Genomic DNA, 24,923 nt, shown 5'->3' with positions numbered 1-24,923 from the left:
AAATCAGACACACAAGCTTAAATATCATATGGTATCTCTCATTTGAATAAGGTAAAGTGTAAATAAAGAGCAAAATAAAGGATTGATAGGAGATAAAAGGGAGGTAAATCTTTTGCAAGTGAAAAGGGTCCAAGAGATCAAGAGCAAGGGCAGGGGGAGAGGAAGGGGAAGTAAAAAGTTTTAAGATGTGTCATGTACATCTATCCAATACCCACAACGAAGGTAAACATCATATATAGTAAATAATAATAAACATAATAACAATAATAATGAAAATGAGGAAAAGGGATGTAGAGATGAAGGCAGTGATGTGCATGGAAAGGGGAAGGAGAATTTAAAAAATCAAGATATGCTGTGTACATATATCAACTCTTTCAGATGAATGTAAACTTCATGCAGTGTAAACATGTACTAATAAAATACAATTTAAAAATAATGTACAGTGCATTTCAGAATTATTTAAAGGATAGATTTTAAATATTCTCAGCAGAAATAACAACTCTGTGATGTGATAGTTATGTTTATTAGTTTGACATAATTATTCTATTATATGTGTATATATCAAAATATGATATTATATCTCATGAAATATAATTATTATTTATCAAATAAAAGTTATGAAGTTTTTAACATTTCAATTTGAATGAAATTTGGCTTAGAAAAAATAATGAGCAGAAACTTGAATATGTATTTCTTTAATAACATAGTAGTTATCCACAGTTATATGGAAAGGATGTCACTAAACAGCAAGGAAATGCAAATCAAAACCACAATAAGATATCTCCTTATATCTCTCAGGGAGTCTATTTTTGAAAAAATCAAAGCATAGCAAGTTTTGGAGAGGATGTTGACAAAGGGAAGCAATTATTATGGGAATGGAAATATCCATAGTTTTTGAAAAACAGTGTGAAAGTTCTTTGAATATTACAAAATAAAGTTTTCATTTGATGTAGTAATCCTACTTTGGATATATACAAAAAATTAAAATTATTATCTGTAAATTATATACTCTATTGTTTACTGAAGATTTTATCATAATTTCCAATGACCAGAATGTCCACCAGTAGAAGAATAAAGAAAATATGATTATTAGGTACGATGGCATGTATTACTCCATGAAAAATTAGCTAATCTTGTCATATTTGCAACATGGAAGAAATTTACCATTCTTTGCTAAATGAAATAACACTGTATGTGCACTATGTGTGGAATTTAAAGGAATCTAAACAAGAAACATAGTAGAATAGTGGTTACTACAGAAAAAGGAAATTGGAAGATTTTGGTTAAGAGAACACAGTTTCAGTTTTGAAAGAATAAATTGTGATTATCTAACATACAGTATTGCACTAGCCACTTTCTTTCTCTGGGAAAAAAAATAGACACCTGCAACTTAAAAGAGGAGAAGTTTATTTGTGCTCATTTTTTTTTTTTTGTATGGGGATTAAACTCAGGACCTTGTGCTCGCAAGGCAGCCGCGGTGCCACTGAGCTAAATCCCCGGCCCTTGTCCTCATATTTCAGAAGATTTAGTCTATCGTTGTTTGCCTTGAAGGCAAAAATGGCATGCCACAAGAAGACCATTCATTCCTTGGCAGTCAGAAATAGAGATAGAGAGAGGGGGAGCTGGGGCCACGAATAACACTTCCAGGTCACATCTCCTAAACCACCTCTTCTAACCATGACCTGCCTCCTGTCAGCACATAAACTACTGAACTCATCAACATATCAGTCCACCAAGGATCATACCCTCTCTACCCACCCATGATCCAATCACCTTCCTTGGGAAGTATTTTACATTTAATCTAAAACTAGTATGGTGATTAAAGTTAACAATGCTGTATATATATTTGAAATTTGCCAAGATGGTATATTTTAAATGTTCATTCTCTCAAACGCATAAAGGAAATGATAACTGTGTGAGGCAATGAATATGCTAATTAGATTGGCTTGATCCTTCCCCAGTATTTACAAATGTCAGGACATTAGTTGAACACCTTGAATACATAATGTTTGTTAATTGTTCCTCAATATATCTAAGAAAACAATTTGTCAATAACAATGTCACTAAAAAAAGAAGGAAAAAATAATAGAGATAACATTATTATTTAAAGAAAAAAAGATCATTGATACAATAAAGAAGATCAGCATATTCACATTTTTATCTTTAAATTGACTAATTGGTGAAATAGACAAATCTCACTGATTCAGGGAAGAATAAATAGTTAAACCAAAATAAAATAAAGGATAAAAACTGGAGTATAAATACAGATCCTATAAAAATAGAAAAAGGATATTTGAAACAATTTTTTACTAACAAAATCAAAAAGTTAGATTGAACCAACAAAAATTGTTATACAGGATACACAAACACAAATACACAGAGTATCCCTATTCATTGACACAGAAAATGTAAGTAATCAATAAGAAAAATATTTCAGTGGGCACTTGTAAGACAGTATATGAACGGTCAGTAAGGTTGTGAAAAAATGCCCGGTTTCATTGGCCAGCAGACAAATGCACATTAAAAACCACATATATCTGGCAAATATACAGCACAGCACTAAACAACAAATGGGTCAATGAAGAAATACTGTAATGGTAATATTTTTTATATACTGAGGTAATTGAAAATGAAAGCAAAATGTTCCAGAATTTATGGAACAAAAAAAGCAATACTAAGAGGGAAATTCATAGTGACATATGTTTAAATTAAAAGAGAAAAACTCAAAACAACCCAATTTATATCTCAAGAAATATGAAAAAGGACAAATTATTAATAAAATTAACAAAAAGAAGAAAACAATACATCAGAACAGAAAAAAATGAAACAGAACAAGCAGAGAGTAGAAAATATCAACAAAACTGAGTTAGTTTTTTCTTTTTGCTTAAATTCTTTTATTGGTACATTTTAGGTATACAATTTGTTTACATTTATCATTGGGTGCTTTTACCTGTACATGATGTATCTTGGTTCTTATTTTTTCCCCATTACCTGTGCACCCTTCACCCCTCCACCCTTCCTTATTTACATAATTCATTTCCATTTTTTTTCTTTTCTCATAATTTTTCATTTCCATTCTTTCCTTTCCCCATCTCCTCCCACCACCACTACCCCTTTGGACCTTTTCCTATTCGAAAGTATCAATTATTAGTTATTAATCCTTTTAATCCTTATTTACACTCAGTTTCTCACACTGGAGAAACTATTCATTATTTACACATGTGTGTCTTATTTATTTCACTTAAGAGTATGGCCTCAATATGCATCCATTTAGCTATAAATCACTCTAGTTTCTCATTCTTTATGGATGGGTAGTACTCCATTTTATAAAAAAAACCACATTTTCTTTATCCAGTTTCCAGTTGATGGGCACTTGGGCTGCCTCCAAGCTTTAGCTTTTACAAACTGTGCTGCAATAAACATGGGTACACATATATCTCTGTGGTATGGCTCTTTTAATTCTTTGGGGAAGATACCCAGCAGGGGAATAGCTGGGTCAAATGGAACCTCTAGCCCTAGTTCTTTGAGGTATCTCCATACTGATTTCCATAGTGGTTGCACCACTCTACACTCCCACCAACAATGGAGAAGGGTTCCTTTCTCTCCCCACCCCCGCCAGCATTTGCTATTGGTTGATTTCTTGATACTAGCCATTCTTTCTGGGGTGAGATGGAATCTCAGTGTTGTTTTCATCTGCATCTTTCCAATGACCAGTGATGTTGAACATTTTTTCATATGTTTATTTGCTGCTTTTACTTCTTTGTCTGAGAAATGTCTCTTCATTTCAGATGTCCATTTTTGAATTGGGTCTTTGAATTTGGAGGGTCTGATTTTTTTCAGTTCTTCATATATTCTAGATAGTAGCCCTTTGAGTTCCAGCTGCTAAAAATTTTTTCCCACGTTATAGCTTGTCTGTTAGCTCTGTTGGTGGTTTGTCTTGCAGTGCAGAAGCTTTTTAATAAGATGAGATTCAAGTTGTTGATTCTTTCTGCTAGTTCCAGTGCTACTGAAGTTTTGTTCATAAAGTCTTTTCCTATGCCAGTATCTTCAAGGGTTCTACCTAACATCTTCCAGCAAGTTTAGTGTTTCTGTCTTAATATTTAGATCTTTAATCCAGTTAGATTTTACTTTAGTGCATGGTTATAGATATAGGTCTGGTTTTAATCTCTGACAGGTTGAAATCCAGTTTTTCCAACACCATTTATTAAATAGGCTATCTTTCCTCCAATGAGGGTGGTTGGCTCCTTTGTCAAAGATGAGGTGGCTGAGTATGTCTGGAGTTGTTTCTGCATCTTCTAATCTATTCCACTGATCCTCGGGTCTGTTTCTTTGCCAGTACCATGCTGTTTTAATCATAGTAGCTTTGTGGTATAGCTTCAAGTTGGGGATTGTGATACCCCCAGCCATGTCTCTGTTGCCTAGAATTGCTTTTGCTATTCTATGTGTCTTCTGGTTCCAAATGAATTTTTGGATTTTTTTCTCTAGCTCTCTGAAGTATATTCTTGGAATTTCAATTGGCATTGCATTGTATCTACATAGTAGTTTTGGAAGTATGGCCATTTTCACTATATTGATTCTTCCTACCCCAGGAACAAAAGATGTCTTTCCATTTTCTTATATCCTCCTCAATCTCCTTTTGCAGGGTGCTGTAATTTTCAGTGTAGAGGTCTTTTGCTTCCTTTCTTAGATTGATTCCTAGATATTTCATTTTTTTGGATGCTATTGTAAAAGGAATAGTCATATCATCAGCAAACAAGATGCAAAATATAACATTGGATTTTCATTTAACAGAATAAACCTTTCTTTGTTATGAACTTATTTTCAATGGTAATGTAACCTTGAACTACAATTTATCTAATTTTGGTATACAGTCAACAGAAAATATACACAAATATATGAAAATTCTATGAACTATTCCTTAATTTTCCAATATATATATATATATATATATATATATATATATCTTGTTGTATTTGCCTCATACATTTCAATAAGCACAATACATTGTAACATATTGAATGCAAAACTATGTATGAAAATCTCTCTTCTATTAATCTAGACATTAAAAACACTTGAAAAAATGTAAAACAAGGCCACAATTTCTAATACTTTTATCAAAACATTGTTGTTTTTACTCCACATTATACTTTCCAGATCCATCCAGTTTTCTACACATATCTTAAATTTGTCTTTTTTTAAATAGCCAAGTAGTAGGCTGGAGCTTTAGCTCAGTGGAGCCGTGCCTGCCTCACAAGCCCAAGGTCCTGAGTTCGATCCCCCCAGTTCTGAAAAAAAATAGCCAAGTAGTATTCCAATATAAATATATATGAATACTACTATATATATATATATATAATATTTTATTTATCTAATCATTTGTTGATGGATATACAGGCTTCTTAAACATTATATGTTTTAAACATAAGATAAGGGTAATAATATTAACAAGAAGAAAAATGGGAAAAGGAGATTTATAGGAGAAGGAGGGAGGGAGGGAGGGAGGCAGAGTGAAGGGGAGGAGATTAAGAAGAAGAATCAAGCTGTATTATGTACATGTACCCATTCCTCAAAATACTGTAAACTGCCTGTATTGCAAACATGTACTAATAAAAAATAAAATAAAGAAATACTAATCAAATGAAAAGTCAAAGAAAATAAAAATCACTGTTAACATTAATGGATTTTTATTGTTATTAATGTCATAAAATTTTAAGTTACCAGTTTAGCTTGTTATATGGCATACAAAATAGATAGAAAACACACATAAACAAAAGTTATTTGCCTTCCTCAGTAATTTTAGACTGTTAAGCTTCTCTAAGATCAAAAAGATTAAAAACTACTGCTCTATAAAAAGTGCTTTACTATGAAAAATCCAAGGACCTCTTTTTTATGAAAAAGTATTAATATATAGATGTATATTTATAACATGTTAGTGTCTTCTACAGATTTTTCTAGCATAAATTAATGTATGATATATTCCAAATGATAAATCTTTCTCAAAGTTTCTTATAAAAAGCAGAAAATTCTTCAAAACATTTCATATTGATATATCAAACTTTGATAAAACCCAAAGATTGAGAATCTCAATTCATCAAAGAATGTTAGAGTTGAAAGAGAACTTAGAAATCATGTAGTGCAGGGATTGCAAAACATTGTCTGTAAACCTTCATTTAAGTTACATTGGGAACTTGGGTCTTATAAATACTTAGGTCTTACCCTTGAGGTTTTTGATTCCATAGAGGAAAAGGAGAAATCTGTATTTTATAAAAGTAGCCTGTTACAGTTCATTATCAAGAACCACCAAGGGCCTCATGCACTCATAGGCAGGGTTTTGGGAAAAGAACTGGACCAAAGGAGCAATATGGCTGACTTCCTGATGGGAGGTTGGGCCTGGTTGAGGGTGGCAGGTCGCTTGAGGTGTGACTTAGAAAGGTATATCTCCCTCCCTGTGCCCTCCCTTTTCTCTCTTTTCCTGACCACTATCTCTTGAGTAACTTTTCCTCTGCTATGCTCCTCTACCATGACACCAACCATGCATAAACTGAAACTTCTGATATGTGAACCAAAATAAAACTTTCTTTTAAGTTGTGTCATGTATTTTGTCCAAGCAATGAGGATTTTGACTAAGACACCCCCAAAATTATCTTTCTGACTAACCAGATTTGAAATAATAATTTGGTTCAATCTAGGCAATGTTCAGCAAGCTAGATCCTGTGGGCCAAGTCTAGTTCAGCACTTGTTTTAGTAAAGAAAATTTTATTGGGACAAAGTCATGCCTATTTGTTTATGCATTGTCTGTTGATGCTTCTATGGTACAAAGTCTGAATAGAATAGTTGTGATAGAAACTGTGGCCTGAAAAACATAAACTCTTTACTATTTGGTCCTTTTCAAAATGATGAATGTCATTATATCGTATACCTAAAATGTACCAATGATTAGAATGAATAATGGATAATGTAAAATAGGAAGAAAAGGTCCAAAGGGGTAGGGGTAGTGGGAGTGGCAGGGGAAAGGAAAGAAGGGAAAGAAAAAATGACGAGAAATGGAAAAAATGGAAATAAAGTCTTTGTAAATAGGGAAGGGTGGAGGGGGTGAAGGGAGGGCTAGAAATGGGGGAAAAAATAAGAACCAAGATGCATTATGTAAAGGTAGAATTTCCAATGAGAAATGTAATTGTGTTGTATACCTACAATGTACCAATAAAAGAATTTAATAAAGTGCAAAAAAAAAAAGGGTATGCTGTTAGGCTGTAAGAAAACAGTACATTTAGGAATTATAAGGATTTTTTTTGCCTTAATCCATTCAGGGTACTATAACAAAATAGCTTAGACAGGATGATTTATAAATAGCAGAAATATACTGTTTACAGTTCTAAAGCCTTGAAGATCCAATATTAAGGGACCAGAAAATTCCAGGCCTGACTGCCGAGGATGAGTGTCCCTTCCTTGTATTCTGGGATATATGTCCTCCTATGGTGGAGAGCCAAAAGAGGCTTATAAGCTCACTCAGGCCTCTTTTATAGAGGCACTAATACCATTTGTAAGGGGGAAACCCTCATAAGCTAATCACCTCCTAAAGGGTCCAGCCTTTAGTACCATCGCAATGGAGCTTAACATTCAGACTACAGCAAGTAGCTAGTAGCAGAATTCAAACTAGAAAACCGGGTCCCTTAACACTGGTCTAGTGTACTCACCACTATACTGCATAGTTTTTTTCAATACAAAAGGCAAAGTAGACAGCTATTTGTGCTGTTATTGAATTTAGAACATGATTGTGTTAAATAGTAAACTACTATTTTGTGCTTAAATTATAGTTTGGCTTGAATGATTTAGATTTGAATTCAAAATTTCCAAAATTAGACTTGTCTTTCTGAGGCAAGTGGAGCAAAAGGTTTTGGCATTCAACTTATTCCCAGTGTTCCATGATTCACATTCCCTTTTCAACGACTGATTTAAAAGATCATTTGAAATGATGAAAGTTGCTGCCATTTTATTTTATGCTAACTACATGGCAAGTACATAATCATAATACATTTTACATTTCTTCTCCAATTCTTGTTCTACCTACCCAATGGCTTCAAGAGCAGTTCTGCATTTACTTGTATATATTTCTTCTTTGTAAACTTTAGTTTGAAGAAGTCTCTGAAGTCAAAAAAAGAAATACTTGCAAACCACTGTATTATCTCTCTTATAGCTCATAAATCCCCTATAAGTAGCTATTCTGCTCCTTTGTAAGATGAGCAAATTGTTACCTGTGAACATAAACTCAAATGATGGAAACTGAACTCAGATCTATAAGCACCAAAGTGTGTGTTCATACTATCACACAAATTTACAAAACTGAGGAGGTTCTAGAGAAATCTTGCAAGAGTTGGCTTATGCTAGAGAAGATGAAAGAAGAAAGATAGTTGATATTCTCAAGGGGAAGATGAGAGTATAAAAACAGCTTTTCTTTGACAGCTCATCATTATATTTACAATCTTGTTTTTGTAGGTACATCTAACTGAGGCAATTTTAATGCATTATTCCTGGTGACCACTGTCCATTTGCTTCTTCAAGTGAGATAAGGGAGATTATGCCTCAGGCCCTACTAGCCTGGGAAAAAGGCACCTGCAGTATATTTATGTAAAGTTTGGTAAATCGGCTTTACAGAGATTAATTCAGCCTTGTCACAACATTTCTCAAAGCCAATATTGTATGTTTTGGGGTTTTTCCAGGTAATTGTAAGTTGAAATTGCCTGGTGTAAGGAGGTTTTGCTTGCTGAAAAGGCCCAAGCATTGGTTCTCTTATTTTTTTCTTTGAAATTTTCTTTTTGATTTGCACTGCCTTGCAAACCTTACTTAGATCTCATTTAATCCAGCATTAAATGTCTCTTGATCCATATTTAGTTGTTTTCTAGTTCATAATATTTATTAATGGGAGTATTTACAGAGTCTATTGTCCACTATTAACTTAGGCATATAAATCATTGTCTCATGTGATCTTCATCTAGAAGTTTATTTTTAATCATAAAACTGTCTACATCTGAGAAGATATTAGCATCAATTTTTTTAAAAATTGATGCCTGGAGAGAGGTTCTGCTTTATCCTTTAATATCTGCAACCAAATAAATCATAGAATCTGATATAGTTCTTGCCACAGATGCATCTGGCTCCAAGCAGCAGCTCACAGAATGGTTTGAAGAGGATGCACATGCATTTTCACCCGCTGAATTAGCACCAGGTTCAAAATCCTGATCCCTGCTTGTGGTCTTTTTAATTTAGTCTTTACTACTTCTCCACCAAATGGAATCTAAGAAATCTTTTCAGAATGTAGTGTCTTCGGTTTCATAAATATCCTATTAATCTCTCAGTCATGGAAGAGATAGACGAGTGGATGATTACCTAAAAATTCAGTCTTAATGATTAGAAAACACCATCTTTGTATATAAAAATGGACCTCATTGAATACAGTGTAATTTTACATAGACTAATGGAAAAAGGATGAGCTTTGAAGTTTGACAGACATGGATTGAAGTGCTAGCTATTTTTACCAGTGATTAGTGATATGATCTTGGACTAGACTGCTTTAGTTCTCTGAGCCTCTATTTTGAGAGAGAGAGAGAGAGAGAGAGAGAGAGAGAGAGAGAGAGAGAGAGAGAGAGAGAGAGAGAGAGAGAGAGAGGATATCTACGACTTAAGGAAGACATGAATTAATATGTGAAAATGTTTAGAATTACCTAGTAAACAATAAATATTTCTACTGCATGTATTACAATGTAGAAGATACTCATTAACTACCTGGAATTTTGAAAGAACCTTTCTTATTTCAACCATGACAAATAGAATATGCTTCCTTAAAATCATTGATACTTTACAGATTAAAATAAAAATAAACCACTGTAATATTGTCAAAAGAATGTTTCTTCATTCAAATCCTAAAAATACAATTGTGGGGACCTGCTTTTTAGTCAGTGCTTTAAGAAAATTGTTAATATTTTTGAGAATAGTAAAGAGAGGTAAATTTAGATTGCAGTTAAATATTTCCAATGTTTGAGTTTATGTTTCTCTACACATGAATGTCTATTTTCTCACCTCAAGAATTTTAATTCACTCACCCTTCCTTTCCTTGTTGGTATAGCAACTGATAATAATGGGAAAAGTAATTGAACCATTTCATATTGAAAGTTGTGTAAGTAGTTCTCAAATAGAAATATTACTAGATTTGATGATACATGGAAGTGTCCCCAAATCTGATTGATAACAAGCCTGCTTCATTCTTTTCTTTTTAATGTGTTTAAGTTTGCCATTTTTTGTTGAGATTTTCTACCAAAAACACTTAAAACCATATGTAGAAATATTTTCCATAGTGCTTGTGGCTGCTAACACACATTTGGCTTTATAAAATTTATCCTTATTGTAGAAACACTTTACATTTGTTAATGAAACTTTAAAAGAAAATTTTGCTATTTTGAATATGATTTAGGAAGGCATTCTGCTGTAATCATAATCAGTAGTTCCCTGAAAAATTACTTAAGAAAGAAAAAAAGCCCTGCACGAATGGAAACAGCTGTCTTATTGTACAAAATCTGAGACAAAAGGTTTATAAAAATAACTTGGCATGTAGTACTCCTAGTATTAGGGGTACTGTTTATAGTACATAATGTTTGAATTTTTTATTTGTGCATGTTTTGTGGACTTGAAATAGTGCATTTACATGTGAATGGAGGAAAGCAAAATTGTATTCCAAGGTTTATGAAAGGAAATTACTGATTGGTTCTTTAATTGGACAAACAACATCTGAGCTGGTTTGTCCATTTATTTTCAGCTTGACATTGACTCAAACATTTGCTTCAGTGAAAATAGTGCTTTTAGCATGAATTTCTAAGTTAGTCTAAATATTTCATCATAATCTATAAAGGAAGAGACTGTCTTAACACCTGGCCCATGGTTGACCCCTCAGATTTCTATGAAGTAAGACAAAGGTTTACTTTAGTACTGCTAATTCTTTCTGAAAGATGTTCAGAGCTCCTGGAAGAAGTCATGGTTCTCACTTTACTTCCTACTCATTCGCTTCTAATTCAGTGACCTATTCTTTTCTTTCACTTCCAACTTCCATAGTACTGCTTTAGGACACACCTTAAAATAGTGGTTTTTGCCAAGCAGCTAACATAAATGAATGAAATATGTCAACAAGGGACTGTAGCCAGAAGAAAAGGGACAACGATGATTGCCACATAAAGAATACTGACCTAAAACAAAAGAATACTGACCTTATGTTTCTAGAACTTCCAACTTCCTATGAAAATTCAGATTTGCAATTTAAAAAATAGTAATATCCTGGTTTTTCAATACTGGGTAATTAACTTAAAAAAAGGCTGTTTGGCTCACACTGCATGAATTACATAAAACTGATCTACAGCTATGTGTAACTTGAAATCTCTATTTAAGGGGCACCCTTTCTGCTTCAGGTGATAAGGGCTTAATACGATAAATTTATATCTTTTTAATTTGTAACTTATGTCTTCATTATTTCTTCATTTCTCCATTCAGTTACATGTTCATGAACTATTTACTGTACAAAGTTGTTAAATTTCACCACTATCCTAGGCACTGGGAATGCAATCTAATTAATTGTTCTATTTTTACAAGGACATAAGGGTTTAGTGTGAATCAGAAAATAATCACAATTCAGTATAATGAATGTCATGAGAGAAAGAGGCATAGTGCATAATGGTAGCATAGAGAAAGGTTAACATGATCTCTTAAATAAGTGAAATGAATATATGTATCTCCCTCCAGAAGGTCTCTGAAAGGAAGTTGTAATAGGATTCTATTGTCATGCTGGTGGGGAAGAGATTTGTGGGCAGATAGGCCTTTCAATTCCTCCTAAATAGAGCATCTTTGTCATTTGTCAATTGAAAAAGATGATGCTTTCATTTTACCCTTTGACATCTATTGAACGTTATTTCTAAAGTGAAATATTCAGAAGAGTCAATAGACTGTCCCTTTTTTATTTTGCTTTGACTAGGTGTCAGCAATTCCAATCATATCAGATCATTTATTACTCTGAGAAAATCCCTTGACAAACTCAGAGATTAATTTGTTGTTGATGGGCTACTTGAGAGATATTTCTACTACTTCCTATAATAGACAGCGTGGCTCATAGTTCAGGTCACGTTTGGTATTATGGCTTTGTATGAAATATAAGCATCTAAGAAGGAATCAAAGTGAAATCTTGAGTTTATTTCAAATCAAACTCAAATCTCCATGCACTGTCAAAATGTTCAGCTTTCTTTACATTGAGGGCAGTTCAAGCAGAGAAAAGATAAGAGCGCTCAGTAAACAAGTAGCTTCCAGCTAGCAGATAAAACTGCAAAATGAAAGTATGCAACTGATGGCCAGAAAATGTTATTTGTCTACTTCGAGTTGATGTTATGTTTTGTGGGAAATGAGTTAGTATCTATCTATAGACCTATTCAAGTGAGAACAGGCACATTTCCTAAAATTGTCAATTTGGCACTGACTTTATAGAAATTTAAGGAAAATTAGTATTATATACTGAGTCATTTCCAAAGGAAAACTCCAGAAGGTTGTTTTTAGCATGAAAAAATAAACATTTTATAAAAACAACCCTTTGAACTGTTTATCATCCCAACATTATAATTCAGATTGAGTTTTGTAATTGCTTTCTCTTGTTAAAATAATTGGATTCATGTCACAACAATAAATTTCTATATACATTCCAATCTATATACTAAGTTCTTGGCTATTTCTATATATTATTCATATAACATATACTTATTGGGTACCAATTATGTGCCAGGAGCCCTCCTAGGTCCTGGAGGGAGAAAAAAACAGATATGATACCTCTCCGCATTCATCTTCTAGTCAAGTAGAGGAGAGATACTAATCAAATAATTACCAAACCAAGAAACAGTGTGACTGCACCAAGAGCAAGGAAGGACAGTCACATGGCGTTAACTCAAAAGGACTTCCGTAGCATGGGCCGTGCCCTGCATTCAATCTCTAAACTCCTAAAAGAAACAGGAGGGGCCTTTGATCTGGGAAGAAAAGGAGGTCAGGACAGGCCTCTTGGAGAAACTGGCCCTTGGGTTGAGACCTGATAGTGCCTGAAGTTGCTCAGTTAAAGTGGGAGAGGAAGACGATTCTGGACAGAGAGACCTAAATTCATGGCTGGGTCCTGTGCCAGAGGACAGCTCACGGTTTTGAGACACAGCGGGAGCCTGCATTTGGTGAGAGAGGAGGCAGGCAAGGCCAGGTCAGAGGAGCCTTGAAGACACAGTGAAGTCTGCCTTTCACTTCCCCTGTGTGTGCTTGAGACCCCTTCCTCTGCAGTGTGACAAGATATGGGAGGAGGACAGAGTGGGACAGCAGGAGACCAGTCATAACAGCAACATTGATTGGGTGTTAGAAATGGGATAAATACTTGCATTTTAAGCCAGCAGAAGATACGACATGTGCAGGTAGCACAACTGCTTGTGATGTTACATGGATGAAAACTCCTGCCATTCACCAAGTCCTCTGCAGAGAAGGCTATGTTAAATTCATTTCTATGACCCAGAGCCTCTAGAAGGGAAATTTCTTTAATTCGCAGGTTATATGTATTTCATTTACCTATTCTCACCTGCCAGATAAGCAATTTCAAATCTGCAGAAAAAAATATTTTTTCTCCTCTTAGACTGACCCTCAGCAATGGTGTGAAGGTATTTGAGGGCCTCCACATTGTCAACATAAGATCTAGAACATGATATTGGGATTCAAATGCTGTCCTTGATACTTGTTAGCTGTGGACCATGAACTGACTATTCATTGAGTCTCCTTGTACCTCAATTTACCCATTTTAAAACTACAGATAATAATTTTTACCATACTGATTTATTATGAGAACTGAGATGATGGTATACTTTCTTGAACATGGTAAATGTGTAATTATCATTAATCACATTCCTTCCTTCACAGATTTCTCCTTCAGAGCAGTCTCATGCATCAAGTATTTCAGGGCTAGAGATATCATGGAGGAAAGTAGTTATAGGGAAAGGGGCCCAACTAATGATCCTCAAAATAACTGACACAGATGGTCATCAGTTCTACCTTTCTGACTGACTAACCCTGTTTCCTGACATTTGGTATTCCTAGAAGGCTCTGAGTTCTGGATCCTTCTTTGTCCACAAGTTTAAGGTGCTATTTTCCTCTGTAACTTTCCGTAGATTCCAAATCAGGGCTGGAAAACTTTTCACCAGAAACTCCTTGTTTCTAATTTTCCTTATATACTTGAGCCTGAAGATTTGCCTGCAGGAGTGAAGGATGTTTTATTCTTAATTCAGATTCCACTGAACTAGGAACCCTCATGCAGAGAAAGCTCCTATTGAGTACAAAGGGAACATCACCTAAATAACAGCTATAGGACTTGGCCTAGTGTGTATAGATAGCCACTCAAGAGTGTTTTGAATATATAGAGAGAACAGTTTTCCTTCCCTTAGCTCCAGTGGGTGTTCTAGACATACATACCAATGAAGATCTGCATTCTGAAAGGGACAAAACAAGTACTTAGTGTAGTTCTACAGTCTGGATTTTAAAAAATCTAAGAAGTGGTTTTTCATTTGTTTTGTTTTGATTTTTGGGAAGAGATAATGGTGCAGTGAATTTGCAAAGTTCATTATTTTAACCATCTCAGGATTAAAAAAAAACATGATAAAATGGAAAGCACTACAATTGCTAACATCTGGATTTGGAAATCATTACTGTAGTAGAAAAAATTATAATTTTGTCTTACTTTTTATAAAAGCAGCAAACAAATCAAATGTACTTCTGACTCTGTGGGAGTCAGAAGAAATAAGACTAAGATAAAATTAGCTGTTATTAATCAACCAAGCACTGAGCATATATTTACACTTGAATCAGGACTCAACAACAGTACATTTTTAGAATATATAGAAAATATGGCTGCTTCTCCCAAAGTATTTAGAGAATCTTTAAAAACATAGCTGGGGATTTAGCTCAGTGCTTCCACCACCTGCCTTGCAAGCGCAAGGTCCTGAGTTTGATCCCCGGTACCAAAAAGAAAGAATATTAAAAAACATGAATATTATGTTTAAAACAATAAGGTTTTTTTTGGAAAATTTTTGAAAATTTTCCTTAGTGTTTTGACTAATTCATCCTGCTATTTAAATGACTGATAGCTGGTTCTTTCCAGATAACAGGAGAAGCAGAAAAAATAAATCAGTGAGTATGAGAAAAGTACAGAGCCTTAGAAAATACAGTTGGGAGAGGAAATGGTACCTAAAAGACCAATAATTTGATGCTGAAAACAGGTATCTGTACAAATTTTCCTCAGGCTATAAAATTTATCCCTGATTAAGGATAGAAATAGAAGTCCAATCTCAATTTTGGCTATGATTTTCAAATATTACTTATCTATTCTCTCCATTGAAGGCAACAGTTATGTCTTATTTAATGTGTTCTCAGTACCTATCATGCTAACACATAATAAAAAGCTCATTTGTAACTATGTAATATCTGTGGAACGAACCACTCTTCTTTCGTCCTTCCCTTCCCTTCCCTTGCCTGCCCTGCCCTGCCCTTCTCTTCCTTTTTTCCTTCCTTCCTTGCTTCCTTCCTTCCTTCCTTCTTTCCTTCCTTCCTTCTTTGTTTCCTATCTTAGTTACTTCGTCATTGCTGTGACAAAATACCCAACATTCTCAAGTTAAAGGAGAAATTTATTTTCATTCATGGTTTATAGAGGTTTCTGTTCACAGTCAGCTGGCTCCAAGGCAAGGTGTCATGGCAGAGGAGCATGGAGAAAGAGTTCATGACATAGCAGGCAAAAAGCAGAGAGGGATCAAGGAAGGAGGAGGGATAAATGTCCTTCCAGGCCACATCCCCCAGTTACTCACCTCTTCCCAACAGGATTAACCTCCAAACATCATACTCACTTATAATCCAGTGATGAGTATAACACACACATGATGAAATCACCTCCCGAATGCCGCACCTATGAGGCTTTGGAGGGGTATCTAGATATAAACAGTAACACTTCCTGGGGTATTGGGAATTAAACCTAGGTGCTATGCATGCTGGACAAGTGCTCTATCACTGTGCTACATCCATACCCCTTTAAAAGTTTTTGTTGTTGTATTGTTTTTTGGTACCAGGGATCAAACTCTGGACCTTGCAATTGCGAGGAAGGCAGCAGAACCACTGAGCTAAATCCCTGGCCCTTTAAAAGTTTTTTGTTTTTTTTTATTGAGAGAGTCTCAGTAAGTTGTCCATCCTGGCCTGGAAATTGTGACTCTCCTGCCTCAGCCCCTAAGTAGCTGGGATCAGAGACATGTACCACTACACCCTGCCTCTTCTCTCATTTTTCTGTTAGTCTTTCCATTTCCATTGTGAGTTGTTATTGCTCTGTTTGGCAATGAAATTTTGATTGTCCAAGGTCCCACTCTCAGGCCTTTATTTTCTCCTTCTACCTATAGACTTTCATTGTGAAAATTTCTTCTGTGGTGATTGGTGATGATCTTTATCCTGGTGACCAGACTGGGTGGTTTAGTAACTTAAATAGCATGCATGACCTTTGAAATGAAATAAACATAAGTTCAAGTTCAGAGTTGTATTACTTATTAGTTATGGGACTTAGGACCCAGGTATACTTACCTTTCTTGATCCCTAGCTTGTACTCCTGATTAAAAAAATGTTAGTGATAGTATCTAACTCATACTGTTGTCATGGGAATTAGGTGAAATTATAAATATAAAATAAATATCCTTTGGCAGAAACTTAATAAGCACTCAATAATTTTATTTTGTTTTGTAAAATTCTTTCAAGAAATTTTAATTTAGTTCATCTAAATTATACAATTCAGTGGTTTTTGGTAAAAGCATAGGTTTTCATAACAATTACCAGAATTTTATATAAAATTTTTGTTTTCCCAGGAAAAAATGTATTTTCAGTAACTACATTACTCCCAATCTCAGCTTTAGGAAAACAGTAATTTCATTTGTATCTTTATAGATTTATTTATGCTTGATGATCACCCATAAATGGAATCATATGATACAAAATGCTTTCAATGTTCGCTTATGGTATATTATTTATCAGAACTTCATTATTTTTTTATTGCTGAATTCTATTTTATCAAAATGCCACACATTATTTATCTATATATTAGCTTGGGGACATTTGAGTTATTTCTACTATATGGGTCTTATGAATAATGCTACTAAGAACATTTATGTACAAGTTTTTATGTGGACCCATGTTTTCATTGCATGAGTATATTTCTAGGAATTGATTTGGAGGTTCTCATTGAGAATTAATGTTTAAGAATTTGAGGAAATGTCACTTTGTTATCCAAAGCAACTGCACTATTTGATATTCCAACAAGCAATGTATGAGAATGCTAGTAACCCCATGATCTTACAACACCTGTTTTGGTCAGCTTTTTTTTTTTTTTTTTTTTTTTTTTAGCTATCTTAGTAGATATAAAGTAGTATCTCAGTGATTTTTTATTAAGACTTCAAAATTTCTACCTTTTTGATCTACACAATGGGTATCTATGTATTTTCTTAAGAGAAAAGATGAAGTAAAACTAGAACCCATTTTTTTTTTTTTTGGTACTGGGGATCGAACTCAGGTCCTTGCGCTTTGGAGGCAGGTGGCAGAACCACTGAGCTAAATCACCAGCTCACTAGAACACATTTTTTAAAAAATTCTTTTATTGGTACATTTTAGGTATACAACACAACTACATTTCTCATTGGGAATTGTACCTTTACATAATCTCTCTTGGTTCTTATTTTTCACCCTTGCCCAGCCCTCCCTTCAACCCCTCCACTCCTCCCTATTTACAAAGATTTCCTAGCCCTCCCTTCACGCCCTCCACCCTTCCCTATTTACAAAGACTTTATTTCCATTTTTTCCATTTCTCATCATTTTTCCTTTCCATTCTTTCCTTTCTCCTGCCCCTCCCACTACACCTACCTCTTTGGACCTTTTCTTCCTATTTTGCATTATCGATTATTCATTCTAATCATTGGTACATTTTAGGTATACAATATAATGACATTCATCATTGGAAATTTGCACCTTTACATAATCTCTCTTGGTTCTTATTTTTCACCCTTGCCCAGCCCTCCCTTCAACCCCTCCACTCCTCCCTATTTACAAAGATTTCAGTCAAGTAGCTGGTTACAAGGTCAACACACAAAAATCAATAGCTTTCCTCTACACCAATGACAGACTCACTGAGAGAGAAATAGAGCAAATAATTCCTTTAACAATAGCATCCAAAAAACTGAAATACCTAGGAATCAACCTAACAAAAGAATTCAAAGAACTCTTCTCTGAAAACTATGGCACTCTGAAAAGAGAGATTGAAGATGATATCAGAAAATGGACAGACATCCCCTGCTCCTGGGTAAGAAGGATTAATATAGTGAAAATGGCCATACTTCCAAAACAACTATATAGATTTAATGCAATTCTAATTGAGATCCCAGCAGCATCCTTCATGGACCTTGAGAAAAAAATCTAAAAATTCATTTGGAACAAGAAGAGACCCAGAATAGTAAAAGCAATTCTAGGTAACAGAGACATGGCAGGAGGTATCACAATCCCCAACCTGCAACTCTACTACAAAGCTACTGTGATAAAAACAGCATGGTACTGGCAAAGAAACAGACTTAGGACCAGTGGAACAGATTAGAAGATGCAGAAACCACGCGAGACACACTCAGCCATCTTATCTTCGATAAAGGAGCCAAACACCCTCACTGGAGGAAAGATAGCCTCTTTAATAAATGGTGCTGGAAAAACTGGGCTTCAACTTGCCAAAGATTAAAACTAGACCTGTATCTCTCACCATGCACTAAACTAAAATCAAAATGGATTAAAGATCTAAATATTAAAATAGAAACTCTGAACCAGTTGGAACAGAGGTTAGGTAGAACCCTTGAAGACATCAGTGTAGGAAAAGATTTTATGAACAAAACCTCAGTTGCCCGTGAACTAGCACAAACAATCAACAAGTGGGATCTCTTCTTATTAAAAGGTTTCTGCACAGCAAGAGAAACCACCAGCAGTGTGAAGAGACAACCCACAATGTGGGAAAAAATCTTCACCTGCTCTTCCTCAGACAAAGGTCTACTATCTCGAATCTATAAAGAACTTAAAAAGATCAGACCTCCCAAATTTAAAGACCCAATCCAAAAATGGGCATCTGAAATGAACAGACATTTCTCAGACAAAGAAGTAGAAATAGAAAATAAATACATGAAAAAATGTTCCACATCACTGGTCATTTGAGAGATGCAAATGAAAACAACGCTGAGATTCCACCTCACTCCAGAAAGAATGGCTGCTTTCATGAAATTCACCAATAACAAATGCTGGCAGGGCTGTGGGGAAAGAGGAACCCTGCTCCACTGCTGGTGGGAGTGTAGACTGGTGGAAATCCGTATGGAGATACCTCAAAGAACTAGGACTGGAAGTCCCATTTGACCCTGCTATTCCACTGCTGGGGATGTTCCCCAAAGAATTAAAAGAATCATACCACAGTGATATATGTGTGCCCATGTTCATAGCAGCACAGTTTGTGATAGCTAAAACTTGGAAACAGCCCAAATGCCCATCTACTGGAGATTGGATAAAGAAAATGTGTTTTTTTTTTAATAAAATGGAGTAACTCTCAGCCATAAAAAATGAGAAATTATAGACATTTATCGCTAAGTGGATGCACATTGAGGTGATACTCTTAAGTGAAACAAATAGGACACACATGTATGAATACCAAATAGTTTCTCTGGTGTGAGAAACTGAAAGTGTAAATAAGGACTAAAATGTATAATAGGTAATGTGAAGTAGGAAGAAAGGGGGCAAAGGGGAAGGAAGTGGGAGGGCTAGGGAAAATGGAAAAATAGAACCCATTTTAATTGAGCTATTTGTTTATGATTGAATTATAAATGTTCTAGTTCATAGATACATGTCTCTTGTCAGATATATGATTTATAACAATTTCTTATTCTCAAGTGTCTTTTCACTTTCTTGATAGTAATTTTTTGAATCACAGATGTGTTAAATTTTTGTGTATTCTATTTTATATATTTTTTAAACATTTACATTTGTGTTTTTAGTGTCATATCTAGGAAATTATTGTTCAATTCAATAGCATGGGGATTTATTCATTTATTTCCTTCTTTTTTAGGTTTAGCTCTTGAACATATATGTCTATGATCCATTTTGAGTTACTTTTTAGATATGGCATGATACACGAGTCCAATTCAAAACTTTTATAAGTGGATATCTATTTCTTCCATTACCACTTATTCAGAATTCTCTACTTCAGTATTGAATGGTCTTGGCACCCTCATCAAAATTAATAATGCATAAATGAATGCTTTCATTTGTCTACTCTCAGTTCCATTTGGTAGATCCCTCTATTTATCCTTAGGTCATTCCTATACTCTATTAATTACTATGAGCAACATTTTTTTCAATTTTTAAAGTAGGGAAATATTAGTCTTCCAACTTCATTCTTTCTCAAAATTGTTCTGTGTATTCTGAGTCTTTTGTGTCTCTGTGAAATTTTGGATCCAGTTATCAGCTTTTTCAGAAAGAATAGGTAGTGTTTTGATAGGGATTACACTGAATCTGCAGATGATTCTGAGGTTTGTTGCTATTGTCATAATACTAAGTTCTTCAATTCATAATGATGGATGTCTTCCCATTTGTTTAGACCTTCATTAAGTTATTAATGCACTTTGTACATAGACATAGCAAAAGGTGAGTTTGTTGTTTTGCATATTAAATTTGTATCCTTCAGCTTTAACTCAGTTTAGGTTTTAATAGTTTTTAGTGGTTTCTGTAACATACATACAAGAACACGTTATGTGCAGACAAAGACAATTTTACTTTTCAAATCTTGATTATTTTTTATCGTTACTGTTGCTTTCCAACTTAAGAAATTGTGAGAGCATACATCCTTGTCTTGCTCATGACCTTAGGGGGAAAGTTTTAAGTCCTAGATCTTCTACCATTAATATGAGGTCAGCTGTATGTTTTTTATAGATGACCTTTATAAGACTGAGAAATTTCCCTTTTATGCCTAATTTTTAATCAATTTTACTGTATGATGGTGCTGGATCTTGTCAGACGGTTTTCCTGTACACATTGTGATAAATGTGTGGATTTTGTCCTTTATTTTTTTATCGTAATGAATTACATTGATTTTTGTGTGTTGAATCAACCTTGAAATTCTGGAAAAATCCCACTTATTTATGATATCAATTATTTTAATATTTTGCTAGATTTTGTTTGCTAATATTTTGTTAAGAATTTTTGTGTTAACCTTAATAAAGTGTAGTGGTCTGTGTTTTTCCCTAGTAGTATCTTTATGTCTATTGTTATTATTTTAACCTGGGTTTTGTAAAATCAATTGATAAGTGTTTTCTCTACTCCCTCTTTTTAAACATAAGAGTTTATGAAGAACTGATTTTAATACTTATTTAAGCATTTAGTAGAATTTGTCAGCAAAGCCATCTATCTAGTACTGACATTTTCTTTATAGTAAGTTTTTGTGTAACTAATTCCATCCCTTTACTTTTTTGAGGTCCAGCTGTATTTTTTATTCCTTTTTAGAGTCAGTCTCAGTAGTTAGCATTTTTGTAGGAATATGTGTATTTCTAGGATTTTCTAATATTGATTGGCAAGGAGTTTCTCACATTATTTTCTTGTTATCCTTTTTCCTTTTGAAAGATGTATTTTCTCACTTATTTCATGGTCATTCTACCTAAAGCTTTGAAATTTTGTTGATCATTTCAAAAAATCAACTTTCTTTCATTGATATTTGTCTTTTGCATTTCTTTTCTCCAGTTTATTTCATTTAGTTTTTACTTTCTTTCCTTCTATTTTATATTTAATATTATATTTACATTGATTATTTACTTTCCCATGATGGAATGGTAGGTTATTGATTTGAGTTTTTTAAATTTAAGCATTTACAACTACAAAATTTCTATCAATCATTGTTTTTACATGTATTTTATATGTTTTGGTTTGGAATGTTTAGTGTTTGGTTATCTCAGATTATTTTCTATTTCTCTGATTTTTTTCAATGACTCATTGATTATTTAGGAGTGTGTTACTTTAAATTTCCATGTATCTCTCAATTTTCAAACTTTTCTTCAGTTATTGATTTTGTTTTTAATTCTTTGTATTGTGAGAATGTACTTTGTATGATTTCAATCTTTTGACTTTACTAAGGCTTGTTTTATGGTCTAGCCTATGATTTATATTGGGGAAAGTTACTTATGCACTTGAGAATGTACATTATGCTCATATTGGATGCAATATTTTATAGATGTCTAATAGATGTAGTTGATTTACACTGTTTACAGTTTTTCTAGTTATTTGTTGCTATTTTTCCCATTAGGTCTGTTCATTATTGAAATTAGGTTGTTTAAGCCTCTGCCTTTTTCTGTGGTACTTTCTTTTTTTCCTTTGGTTTCACCAGTTTTTGCTTCAAACATTTTGAGTCTCTTTTTTTGGGTGCATATATGTTTATAATTGTTTTAATATCTGTATGGATTTACCCTTATATAATTATGCAATATAGCTTTTTATATATAATATATTATTTCGTAGGAAATCTATATTTTCTGTAATTGATAATTCACATTCTATGATTTTTATTTGCTTTGATTTATCTACAGATCATGGAAAAAGCTTTAATCGTCAAATACCATTTGTTAGAGCCCCTCCTTGCTGCGGGCCAAGCCTGAACATGATCCTTTGCCTAATCCCTACTCCCTTTTTCCTCCATAGACTAGACAGTCAAAAAGATACAGTCTGTTTAAGATTGTAGACCCTGAATGGCACAGCCCCAGGAGATAGTTACATTATGTGACCTAACCTGTTCCCTTCCTGTGCATGCCCTGATCACGAAACAATCACAGGGCCACATAGGCCACGTAGGACTATTTGTCCTGTCTTCTCTTGCTGTTTGCCTTCCACTATAAATAAAGAGAGCATGGTGCTCCAGGTGGTCATTAGCTCATCAGGCTATGGTTCCACCTGGCCCCCACTTTCAAGCTTAATGTTGCTATGTATCTTTCTTTCTTATGACTTTTCAATTTTCTTCATCTCCCACCGCTTTCCCCGGTTTTGGACCCTATGCTGTGTGGGTCACGGGATTTCTTCTTTCAGAATCATTTGAATTATACCCACTAATTGTTCAATTTATTTAAACATCATTCATAATTTTCTTGGAGTCGACATGGTAACAGTATGAAAGTTATAGCCTGGGATTCTAATCATTGTGGTCGGCATTAGTGTGCTATAACTGATTAACACTGGTTTAGCAGATCCAATTATATACATCTATTCCCAATTCTGCGTTTGGATGTGTCTCATCCACCACTTCAAATCAGTCTAGGTTGGAATATTTTACCATAGAAATTCTAAAATGCTGCAAATTAAGGATTTATTTTTTGAACAGCTGTTTTATAAGCACACTATAAATCATCTCTGCCTGGGGCTGGGGATTTAGCTCAGTGGTTCCGTCGCTTGCCTTGCAAGCACAAGTACCCAGGTTCGATCCCCAGTACCAAAAAAAAAAAAAAATCTCTGCCTTATTGAACTTAATTATACTACGGTCTTTTTTAGGTGGCACCAAGACTAGCTTCATATATTGTATTGATATTTTAGAATTCATCAGTTTGTGTCAAAAATGTTCATACTTACAATTTTTTGTTCTTAGACATTTCTGGAGTTATGAACTTCTTCAAGTCACAAGCAGGCTCTTATCTTCCATTTCAAGGTCAGAATGTTTGCTTCACTTACTTTTGACCTACACTCTCATCATATCTTCATTGTTTGTGGTGATAAAATTTTAGCTGGATACACTTTTGGAAAATGTAAGTTAATGTTCAGAGTTTCTTTGGATAAGAAAATTGGCTGAATTAGCTGTACTTGTAGTTATTTTTTTCCCTTTACCTTGCCTATTTTTTGCAGGTGTAAATACCCAGCAGCCATCTTCTGGAAAGCATAAGGCAAATAGGTAAGTATCACATTTGGCTATGAATTACAGTCAGATGCAAAATCCGCTGGTGTTCATGTGCCTTGCTCCTACTTAACTAAACAGAGTATTTATTTTAAAGTTGCTCTAAAGTCATGACCTTTATTGACAAACTCTGGTCTAACATATATTGATTGTGGCTGAGTTACAAAATGCTCTTGCAACACTCAGAGTGGAAATGCTGACTTTGGGTACCTTTAGTTGAGCCAGGCTAGCAGGTGTGGCAGGATTGTAGTTCAGAAAAAATGTCGGTGAAGCATCTGAAAATAAAGAAATAATTGAGAATCTCTTCATATTGCAGAGAACAGGAAATTCACTTACTACTTGGAGCCTCTTTCATATAACTTTACAAGGATGACAATGAGATAGGAATTTGTAAATCTTTTTAAATTATAGTTTTGCTTTGACTTTGTGCAAAATTATGCAACATTGGTCAAATTTAAGCAGTTTTAACTTCAATTTCCCCAACTATATAATAGAAATAATAATACCTGTCTTATAAGGTATTGTTATAAGATTAAAATCAAGGGTAAATATATGTATATTTAAATTTATATGGCATCATACACATGTATTTCCCTTAACTACTAGTTTTCTGTCACTTATGCTTGTAATTTCCTGGGAACATTATTTTTAAACATATTTCTTCTTTAAACAGTAGAAACAAGTACTTTCTTCTAAGTGATTCAGATAATTGAATTGCTGTCAGAATTTTTGAAACTTTATCTCAATAGTTTCTACAATTATTACTTCAAATGGAAGTCAAAATGCCCCAGAGATTTATAGATTATTGTGCACTTACTCTTCATCAAATACTCTTATAAATAGCTTATGTATATTATCTCTTTCAATT

General features: G+C 34.1%; 1 long non-coding RNA gene across 2 annotated transcripts in view; it reads left to right on the top strand.

Moving 5' to 3' along the window:
- Nucleotides 1-24,184, top strand: part of LOC110347432 (uncharacterized) — a 420,795-nt gene extending 396,611 nt beyond the window's left edge. The window contains exons 4-5 of one of the 2 annotated variants that reach the window (XR_015446809.1): nucleotides 23,753-23,812; nucleotides 24,007-24,184. This is a non-coding gene — a long non-coding RNA (uncharacterized LOC110347432). Of the gene's footprint in view, nucleotides 1-23,752; nucleotides 23,910-24,006 lie in introns of both variants that reach the window. The other variant, XR_002392062.2, reaches the window with a different exon arrangement.
- Nucleotides 24,185-24,923: the final 739 nt, after the last annotated feature.

Source organism: Heterocephalus glaber, unplaced genomic scaffold (assembly GCF_053883595.1).
Source record: "Heterocephalus glaber isolate CG9 unplaced genomic scaffold, H.glaber_assembly_v1.0 deba00001729, whole genome shotgun sequence".
Lineage (NCBI taxonomy): Eukaryota > Metazoa > Chordata > Mammalia > Rodentia > Bathyergidae > Heterocephalus > Heterocephalus glaber.
This window is presented reverse-complemented; position numbering and strand designations above follow the sequence as displayed.